The sequence below is a fragment of the Pleurodeles waltl genome, chromosome 11, assembly GCF_031143425.1.
Source record: "Pleurodeles waltl isolate 20211129_DDA chromosome 11, aPleWal1.hap1.20221129, whole genome shotgun sequence".
In the NCBI taxonomy this organism is placed as follows: domain Eukaryota; kingdom Metazoa; phylum Chordata; class Amphibia; order Caudata; family Salamandridae; genus Pleurodeles; species Pleurodeles waltl.
The window spans coordinates 180,342,108-180,353,396 of record NC_090450.1 but is presented as its reverse complement, the minus strand read 5'-3'; positions in this window follow the sequence as shown (position 1 = coordinate 180,353,396).

Sequence of the window (11,289 nt, the reverse complement as noted above, 5' to 3'; positions counted from 1 at the left end):
GCGTGTGGCGCTTTGTGCATAAAAAGGTCCACGTGGTTGTTGTTGTTGAGACGGGCCCTGCGAGGTCAAGAGACTCCGGAGTATGTTGATCCATGTTGTGGTCTGGGCGGTTTAGTAGGTTGATCGGGCGTGGTCAACGAGTCGGTACGTGTGTTAGGGAGTGAAAGGAACTTCGACTTCGGGCTTTGACAAGATTCTAAGTGCACTAGAACAGATCATTGACAAGTTGAGAGTAGGTCTGCAGGTCAGATTTGCTTGCGAACGTGGGGACTGAGAAAGACGGAATAGCGGCCGAGGCTAGTGAAAGGTCCCTAAGGTCCTGAAGCGATTGTGTTACCCTTCCTGTAGTAAACCGACAGATCTGTTTTAGTTTTTGGTAGCTCGCGATACATGCAAGAAGTTGTTACGGGAGGAGCTGAGTGAAGGAAGACTAGCCGCGAGGCTTTGTCAGCCGCAGTGTGTGTGAGTGTGACGTCACTAGGAGCCGCGCTGGGATAGGTTGGTTGGAGAGAAGGGTCGCGCACGGATTGGACGCAGTCTGTGGGACTCGTTTGGAAGGGGAAAGGCAAGCGAAGAGTATTCCGGGAATTAAAGTCACCTATTGATTACAAATTTTGTGGAATAAAAGTGACCTATTGATTATAAATTGTGAAATAAAAGGCGAGAAAATGAAATTCCTTAAAGCATTTAGGAGCGCGATGAAGGGGGAGTATTACATCAAAGCGAGCGTAGGAGAGGAGACGCCGCCCGAGGGCACACCAGCTTACATTGTAATGGAGGAAAAAGGGGTAGCTCCGTGTCTTTGGCTAAAGCAATGGCACAAACTGACAGAGAAACATGGGAGCGTAGCGTTCCCGATACATGGGACATTCAATATAAGGATCCTAGAGAATTTGAGATTCACGATGTACGACATGAAGGTGCCTCCAAGGCCGGCACAGTTTGAGGCTCTAGCAATCTGGGAATTAATGGCTAGACAGCAACAGAAGAATACGTTTGAAACAAGGATGAGGAAGGTAGAAAAGACACTAGCGGATGCTAGGTGGGATAATGCGCAGAAGGTGTGGAGGTCAGATGTATTGCAGGGAATAAAATTGTTTCCCGCAATTACTAAGGAGGAAGAGGAGACAGGTAAGAAAGCTACCTGTAAGACAGACAGGAAGTGTTCCAAGGATAGAGAGGATGAGGAAAAATTGAGAAGAGAAGAGGAGTTAGAGGATGAGGAGTTAATAATGCAATTGCTGAACGACTGTCCACCACCTTATGCGGAGAATGGACAAGGTCCAAGTACCAGTTCTGCCCCTCCGGCATCGGTACAGAACAGTGAAACCCAGAGTTCAGGAGCGCCATCGGGATCTAAGGACCCGAGTTTGCTGTTCACCCCGCAGATACCGCAGGTTAGGAGAATATATCCAGATGTGCCCATAACGAAACCAGCAGAAAATTATCAACCGCAGATGCCAGGGTACTACAGCAGTGACAATAGTGGAGGAATGGTTCTAGAACAAACAGTAAGGGGAGTACAGAATGGTCACAATCCAACAATGACACAGGCTGAATCAACTCAGTTTATGATGCCTCAAAAGCAGATGCAGGGAGGAAACGCTCATGCTCAGATGACGGGGGAGTCAGATGGGCATGCCGGCAATGATGACCCATAGTATGGGGATGAACATGCCTCAGAACATGGGATATGGACAGAACCCAGACGCGATATCACTACCCATTACTGTAGGTCCACCGGTACCTCTGTATAGCCTGCCTAACTTAGGCATGAACAGTCAGGGATCAATGCTTCAGAATGGGACAGAGAGGAGGTGCATAGAAAACACTCCAGGGATAACTCCGATAGCGGCTCAGCCAAGTGGATCTGGATCCTTGATGGAGTTTAGTCCCATATGTGCTCAGTCTACACTGGTGAGGTCGAGCCCCCCACTGATAATACCTTTAACATCGAATACTGAAAAGTTGCCGCAACCATCAATGGCAGTCGATGTGAATGCTACACTGATGGGGGTAAATGCGCAACAGCTGACACAATGGTTCAACAGTTTAAATTCCACACAAAGTTCAGCCAGTGGGAAAGGAGAAGACTATATGAATAGGGTCAGGTTGAACATGGAAGCACAAGAATTGGTGGAAGGGACTATGGGTGTAAATAGGCTAGAATCCTACACGGAAGAAGAACTGAGGTATCTATGTCCCAGGATTACGAAGGAAGTGAACAAGGTACATAAGGGCTTGCAGGAAGCAGCTGACAGAAACGGGGTTGACATAGACAAGATGAAACACTTGAGCAGAAGCTACAGGTTGGATTTTGGGACCACAGATTTTGAACACATGAGGTCAGCAGGCATGAAGACACACCTCAGAGAATTGCTACAGAGTGCACAAGTGTGGAGGTGCTTAGACAAGTGGGAAAGCAGATGGGTAAAGAGAAAGGAAAAGAGGAGGGACAGTGCTACAGAGCATAATGAGAAGAGACCACAAAGCAGCGAGACAGTAACCATGTTACCAATGAGGGAGACAGCAGGGGGAAAATTAATACATGTACCGTGGCACAGAAGCGACATTCAGTCATTTACGGATGATTTTCCCAAACTGAGAGAGAAGCCGATTGAATGGTATCAACAGACTGATAGGTTTGTGAAGCTTGCAAAATGTCTCTGGGAAGACCTGAACACTCTCTTTGAGATCGTGGTTCCGGCAGATTTGTGGGAGGATTGCAAAAGAGCTGTAGGTTGGCCGACAAGTGAACCAGAGAGAGACAGGGAGACGGGTGCACCATCACCTATGGTGATGAGTTTGTACTATAAGGTGATTGAGCATTTGAAGACGAAGGTTGCCGCGAAAAATGTGGATTGGCAGAAGATTGATCGAACGGCCCAAGAGGCAAAAGAATCGATTCATAGTTACTATGAGAGGTTGTTGAAGGCGTTCAAGAATTACAGTGGCACGGAAACAATTGAGGCGAAAGATATGCTTCATTTTGTGTTCAGATTTGTGGAAGGGCTGAGACCAGAAATAAGTCAGATGATAAAGTCGCATTTGATTTGTTGGCAGTCTAAACCGATTGATGAGGTCTTGACTTACGCGAAATACTGTAGCGACGAAATTGAGGTGAAACAGAAAAAGCTGAAAGAGAAGGTGATGATGATGCAACTTAAAGCAGCTCAGACAGGTCTGCAAGGTTTGCAAGGGATGCAAGGGTTCCAACAGCAGGTACCGCAACCGCAGCCGCAGTTGCAGGGAAACATGGCGTTTCAGCCACAGGCGAGAGGCAGAGGCAGAGGAGGTTTTGTGAATAATGGTCCGGATTTAAACACTGTTATGACGGGTGTGCAGGCAATGAAGAAAGTGATGCCGTGTCACGTGTGCGGAATTGTAGGTCATTGGAAACGCGAGTGCCCGATGGTGGTGCAGGAAGGTGCAGGTGCAGGTGCAGGTGTTGGTCAGCAAAACAATGATGTCAATGCATTTCAGACAATGAGAGGACCGAAAATGAGAGGTCCAAACCCAAATTTTCAGACCATAAATCAATTGCAGGGATTACAACCTATGCAGCCGCAGCAGATGCAGATGCCTCGTATGCAGATGACGCAAATGCAGCCGATGCAACAGCAGTTACCCATGGTACCTAATCAGCAAATGCAAATACCTTTGGCACCAATGAGTCAGCAGCAAGTGATGGTTCCTCCACAGGTCTCGGGTCAGGTAATGAGTACAAATGACACCGTACAACAGTTCCCATTACACAGTGAGAGTGGAATAAACAATGTATGGGAGAGTGAAAGCTCAGAAGAGGAAGGAGATTGTGTGCTTGCAGCATCCTTAGAAGTTGATCAAAAGGGTCCGTACGTAGAGGGAAGGGTAATGGGTCATCGTGTGTCATTCTTGGTGGACACGGGAGCCACACGTTCAACTGTTAAGAGTAGTGAAGTACCAAATTTGCCACTCTCAGGGAGGACAGTTCAAGTGGTGGGAGTAGCAAACAGGCACCTGACAAACCCAATATCAGATCCGGTACCAGTCAGCATCGGTAATTATCAAGGGGTGCATCAGTTTGTGATATGTGATTCAAGCCCAATAGCGCTGTTAGGGAGAGACCTATTGTGCAAGCTGGGATGTTCGATCATGTGTTCGAACGAAGGAATAACGATACAGACGAGCAGTGATGGGGAGGAAGAGGATAGTGTAGAGGGGGATGAAATGGAGACGGTCGATGAGGAGTATCCTCTGATTTGCCTTTTCCCGATGATAACTGAAGAAGATATTCCAGCCGAATTACGGGAGACAGTCGGAAAGGAAGTGTGGGACATGACAGGGAAAGAGGTGGGATTGATGAAAGGAGTGGAACCAGTGAAAGTGACTGTAAAGCCCAATGCGATCTTTCCCCAGACCCCACAATACCACATGCCACAAGATACCCTCATGAAAGTTGCCCAACTCATTGACGAATTTGTGAAACAGGGGGTACTGAAAGAAGTGTTAAGCAGTCCCTGTAATTCACCAATAATGGGACTAATAAAGCCAAGTGGAAAGGTCCGACTTGTGCAAGACTTGAGGAAAATAAACGACATCATAGTCAAATGCTGCCCTGTTGTACCGAATCCAGCTGTGATAATGTTTCAGATCCCTTGCGATGCCGAGTGGTTCTCAGTCATTGATTTGTCACAAGCATTCTTTTCTGTGCCTCTTCATGAGGACAGCCAATTTCTCTTTTGTTTCAAATTCCTAGACAGAGTATACAGTTGGTGTCGAATTCCTCAAGGGTTTTCTGAGTCACCGTCAATATTCAATCAGATCCTAAAGAAAGACTTGGAAGAGTTAGAGTTGCCATTCGAGTCAACCCTAGTACAGTATATTGACGACTGACTGGTTGCATCAAAGACAGAAAGTGGCTGCACAGCCGATACCATTGCTCTGTTGAACCATTTGGGAAGGAATGGACACAAGGTGTCTCCTTCCAAATTACAGTTCGGTCAGAAGAAAGTGAAATACTTGGGTCACCAGATAGAGAAAGGGTCACGGAGGATAATGAAGGAAAGAATTACAAGTGTACTTCAGATGAGTCCGCCCAAGACGAGAAAGGAGGTGAGGAAGTTCTTGGGAATGGTGGGCTACTGTCGCCAGTGGATTCCCAACTTCTCGACTCTAGCGAAGCCTTTACTGAAACTGACCCAGAAGGATGCTTTGGATCAAATTGAGCTGAAAGGAGATGAGATGGATGCCTTTGTTGAATTGAAAGAAGGCATGTGTAGGGCTCCAGCTTTAGGTATGCCTGACTACACAAAGCCCTTCACATTGTTTTGCCATGAACGTGATGCATGTTCTTTGTCTGTCTTGACTCAAGCCCATGGTGGCGTAAACAGACCAGTAGCGTATTTTTCAGCTACTTTGGATCCGGTCGCAGCAGCACTCCCAGGGTGTTTGCGCGCCGTAGCAGCAGTTGGTATCAGCCTCACTCAGAGTGAAGGAATAGTGATGGGACACCCAGTAACAGTCATGGTCCCTCACTCAGTTGAGATACTTTTGACCCGCTCCCGAACGCAACACATGACTGGAGCTAGACTCACAAGGTATGAAACGATAATTCTGGGCTCACCGAATGTGCAGCTGAAAAGGTGCACTACGTTGAATCCAGCAACCTTGCTTCCTGGAGAAAATGCTGAAATTGAGAACGCTGAAGACGTCGAGCATGACTGCCTTCAGGTGACTGAATTTTGCACAAAACCCCGACCGGACATTAGGGATACTAAACTTGATGAAAATGACCAAATTCTTTTTGTTGATGGTTCATGTCTAAGAGACGGGATGGGGATTTTGAAAGCAGGATACGCTGTATGCACTGTAACAGGGGTCTTGGAAGCGGGATGGCTTCAAGGAGTCTATTCTGCACAAGTAGCAGAACTTGTAGCCCTTACCAGAGCATGTCAACTGTCTGCATTGATGAAAGTCACCATTTACACTGATAGCCAATACGGGTTTGGGATTGTGCATGACTTTGGACAACTATGGTCACAGAGAGGTTTCCTGACTTCTTCAGGATCCCTAGTGAAAAACGGGGAGAGAATAAGGGAATTGTTACATGCCATTCAAGTGCCAGCTGAAGTTGCAGTGGTAAAGTGCAGTGCTCACACGAAAGGACAGGACTATGTTTCTCTGGGAAATGCATATGCAGATCAAGTCGCAAGATTTTGTGCCTTGAACTGTATATTACTGAGAGATGAATGGAACTCAATAAGTGAGCCAGAACTCGAACCAGCTGAAGCATTTGCCTTGAAGGTCGTAGATACGATAGAGGAACTAAAAGCACTACAGAATAATGTCAGGGAGGATGAAAGAGATTCCTGGATTAAATCACAATGTATAAAGAGACAAGACGAGTTATGGGTCTCACATGAGGGAAAATTTGTTTTGCCAAATGGTCTCCTATCACAGCTTGCGCGGTTCTATCATGGGCAAGCTCACCTAGGGAGAGATGCCATGATAAGATTGTTCAAAACTGATTGGTTTAACCCCAGATTTCGTCAAGCTGCAGAAGCAGTTTGCCATCGATGTGTCACTTGCCAGCAGATGAACCCAGGAAAGGGAACAGTTGTGAACGCGAGCCACATTGGTAGGGCAAGCGGTCCTTTTAGTCGTATGCAGATGGACTTCATTGAGATGCCTGTGAATGGAGGTCTGAAATATGTGTTGGTGATTGTGTGCATTTTTAGTCACTGGATTGAGGCATACCCCACACGTAGAAATGACAGCCTTACAGTTGCCAAGCTATTGTTGAGGGAGTTAATACCACGTTTCGGATTCCCGATCTCTTTAGAATCAGATAGGGGAAGTCACTTCAACAATGAGGTGATAAAGTTACTTTGCGAAGCGCTGAACATTGAGCAGAAACTGCATTGTAGCTATCGCCCTGAAGCATCAGGACTGGTGGAGCAGATGAATGGTACACTGAAATCAAGAATGGCGAAAATATGTGCATCAACAAATTTGAAATGGCCTGACGCATTGCCCTTAGTGCTAATGTCAATGAGAAACACTCCTGATAGAAAGACTGGATTGTCTCCGCACGAAATCCTCATGGGCAGGGCTATGAGACTTCCTGCAGTTCCCGCAAACGCGCTTTTGAATATTACAGATGATATGGTGTTAGACTACTGCAAAGGTCTGGCTGACGTGGTTCGCTCTTTCTCTCACCAGGTGGAAGCAACCACCTTGCCACCGATCCAAGGTCCAGGACACGCATTGAAAGCTGGTGACTGGGTCGTGGTAAAGAAGCACGTGAGGAAGTCGTGTCTGGAACCCCGTTGGAAAGGCCCTTTCCAAGTGATCCTGACGACAACTACCGCTGTGAAGTGTGCGGGGGTTCCCAACTGGATTCACGCCAGTCACACAAACAAGGTGTTGGGTCCCACAGATGAGGAGGTTGAAGCGCTGAAATTGCCGGTACCTGATAAAACAGTGTCGAGTGCTGAGACAGAACAAAAGCGAACTGAAAGCGAACAAGCAGAAGCAGGAGAGAAAGAGATATTGTTGGAGGGCGAAGAGTCCGACTCACTTGGGGAAGACCAAGGAGAAAGTTCAGACAGCGACGAAGAAGCTGCAGGTGACAAAGAGCCTGAAGCAGCTGAGGGTAGCAAAAAGCCTGAAGCAGCTGAAGGTGACAAAGAACCTGAAGCAGCTGAAAGTGATACAGAGCCTGACGAAAGTAACGGTGACGAAGGGCTTGAAAAAGGTGAAAAAGCAGGAGAGCCTGATCAGAAGGGGGCTTTCCCAGAAACAGACAATACAGAAAAAGAAAAAGAGAATGTGATCGATTCCCCTGAAGGAGGGGACAAGGCAGAGCAGAACGAAAAAGTTCAAACCTCTACAGAAAAGGTCGCAGGTCCATCAAATGGACACGGTGCAAAGAGGAGACTAAGTATATCACCAGTAAAACAAAGGTCTGGAGAAGGATTGAACGACACAGAAAGGCCAAAAGTAAAAGAGAAAAGAAAAGAAGTGTCTGTCGTGGTGCCAACCTCGAGTGAAGAAAAAGACTTGACAAAAGAGGAAAGTACCAGCGAGGCAGAATCGAAAAGAGAAGCAAAATTGAAAAGGAAAAGGATACCGAACAGAAGGTATTCTGGTCCAGAATGGGCATATGCAGTCAATGACGATTGGACTGATGAGTTTGTATCTCTAAGCATCGAGAACGAAGAAGAAGAAGAGATACCAATAGAAAAGAAAAGTTTCATGGACAGTGTTGATTGAAAGGGTGATAAATGATATTGCTTGCTGCAATCTAACGTGAGACAAACAACCAGTTGAGACATTGCTAAACCGGATGAGACATTTGCTAAACCGATAAAGACTGAGTTATTGCCGAATTGAGACAAATGCTGCTAACCGATAAGTGACTGGCCTCTTGAAGAAGACGGTGTGAACGTTGCGCTCGCTCAGCTTTGTAACTGAATTGCTAAATAAGTTTCATTTATAAGTGCTTCTAGCTCTCTGATTCTATACAGATCATGACGCAAAACAATAGAAAGAAATATTGTAAATATGTGTGTATAGGCTTGGTAATTACATGTGTACTAATAGTAATGGCAATTGTGCTTGGAATACGTGGTAAAAGTGAGAATGAGAGAATTGAGGCTTCTACTTTTGCTCCTGTTACTGTCACGGAACTCACCGCATTGAAAAGGCTAGCACTGGATGAGAGACTCTTGCATGAAAGGAAAGAGCTTTCGTATAATGTTTTCTATCGCTTACTAACAGAATATGTTGAGACAATGGATGCGAAAGATTGTTATGTGTGTACCCAGATACCGACAGCAGTGAAGGAAGTGGTGACATATCACCACATGCCTCTTACATACGGGATTACATGTAGTATAGTAATGTCTAGATTTTATGGTCAAACTAACATACAGTATTTTTACTCAAACTATGATGTTACCTTTGCTTATGTTCCTATAATAGCGCAGCTAAGCCAGACTGCAAAGGATTGGGATGCTAAAATTATGAGGGAATTTTTCGAGCCAATGCTACCTTTTGAAACGGCTCACGCTCATAGGGAAAACCTTACCTGCTCACTCTCTGCAGTAGAAATAAGCTTTTTAGATCGCACAGATGATAGAAGAGCTCAAATGAAGGCGAAATTAGAAAAGGAGTTACATAAGAGGACTTCAGTAGATAATTATGATTTTGCTGCAATAAAAACACAAGGGAAAATTGCTTTAGATGCTTGGCATGTAGGGAATTTTTTTATATATCGAGGTGAATCTTATTATGACAACATTTTTGTAGGAGCGAGTGAGTGTAAACATACGTTTATCTTTAAGGCCAAATGGACATTCATGATGGACGGACTTGACCCTGTCATTCCAGGTGTATATTACATTTGTGGGTATAATGCCTATTATCGTCTTCCAAAGGGATGGTGGGGAAGATGTTATTTGGGTATAGTGTTCCCAAAGGTTTATCAACTGGATGACCTATCGATGATTCAAAAGACATCTGGATCCCATCGTATCCAGAAAAGAGAGACCGCAGCTGCTGTGGTAGGTGATATATTTGGAGCCATGATTCCTTCATTGGGAGTTGTGCTGAATTCTATCAAAATAAGAAAGTTGTCTACTATAGTGGATAACATGTTGACAAAGTTTTCAGGTGCTATAATCCTGATAGATGCTGAACTTGCAGCGGAAAGAGCTATGACTCTTCAAAATAGGCTTGCTTTAGACATTCTTTTAGCAAAGGATGGTGGTGTTTGCAAAATGCTTGGTGCAAGACACTGTTGTACCTATATACCTGACAATAGTGTGAAAATTAAAACTATGCTTGCTAATCTAACAAAAGAAAGTGCAGATTTGAAGGAACTGAAAGAACCAGGAGTGTGGGAGAAGGTTGGAAAAGGACTTGCTTCAGTGGGACAATGGATTGGGGGAATTTGGAATGGAATATTGCTAAAAATAATAGAGGGAATTTTAATAGTGATAATTTGTGTATTTGGACTTTGGGGAATAAAAAGGGGAATAATAATGATTATGGAAAGAATTAAAAGAAGAAAGGAGGAGAAAATTATGAAAAGAATGGCAGAAGAATACAAAGCACAGACTAGGGGAACTAAAAGGAAAAGGGAACTGACAGAATTTTAATGGAATAAAATTTGTGGGCTTAATTTTGTGTGATGACAAGTAGTCATCAGAGGAGGGATTGATGAAGCAGAAAATGAAGGTTTTGATTTATTAACGCATAAACGTAGTGTGAAATAATCATGCGTGACATTAACCGAACTAATAAAGATTGTACGGGGACAAAATGTGCCCTCAGAGTAGTTTGCCAACATTATACGCGTGCTTTATATATAACGTGGTGTATTAGAATTGCACTAATCTGACATAATCATAAATGTGTGCTTCGATTTGCTTGTTTGAACTACGTTAGCTTAGCATTACTTTAGAGGAGGCTTTGGCCTAGTGGCCTGGTCTCACGGTTTAGATGTTCGTATTTTTCCAATGTGCTATTAAACGTGTATTTCTGCTTGAAGCTGTACTTTTCCACAGAAACTGTTCACATGCTTATCTTAAAGTTTCGTGCCAGCCTGGCATATTTTCTCTTTAATTCAAGGTCGACTTGCAGGTGCGGACAATGGAGGCTCTGAAAGTGAGCTAATTGGTAGACAATGTTGCGATTTGCGTACCCATCTCCAAGGATAATGTATGCTTAAGTAAAAGCTTGAGAACTGTCGTTTTTGATTGGACAATTTGAAGCTAACCTATGAACCCTCCAATGGAGACCCTACTGGATTCGAACTGTTGTCTATAAAACCCAGGTGCACGAGAAGAAATGAGATCATTACAGCCATTACCAGCTCGATACCCGCCAGTTTGCAGACTTCGTAGCTATTATAGCCCACTTTGCTGCGACGCCATTTTGAGAGACTTTGATGCTTTCTCTAGTCGAGAGAAAGAGACTTTAATGATTCTTGCCCTAGAGACTTTAACTTTGATTTGTCCCTTTGCATGAAGTAGTAGTCTTAACTTGCCGCCGTGAGGCGATTGCCCCGTTCACCCCTGCCCCTTTGTCCCGTCCCATGCTGATCGAGAAACGGTACCTGTGAGACAAAGATTTCCTTGTATGCTGATCGTAATTGGTAAATATGAAAGGGAATTGTAAAATTGCATTGTGTTTCTTTTAGGTAACCAACTGCTGATTTTTTGATAAGAGCCCTAGCTAGGAGTTTTCTAAATTAATGTTGCTAAATTGTTTTTGCATGAAGTCCCACATGCCGATGCTAAT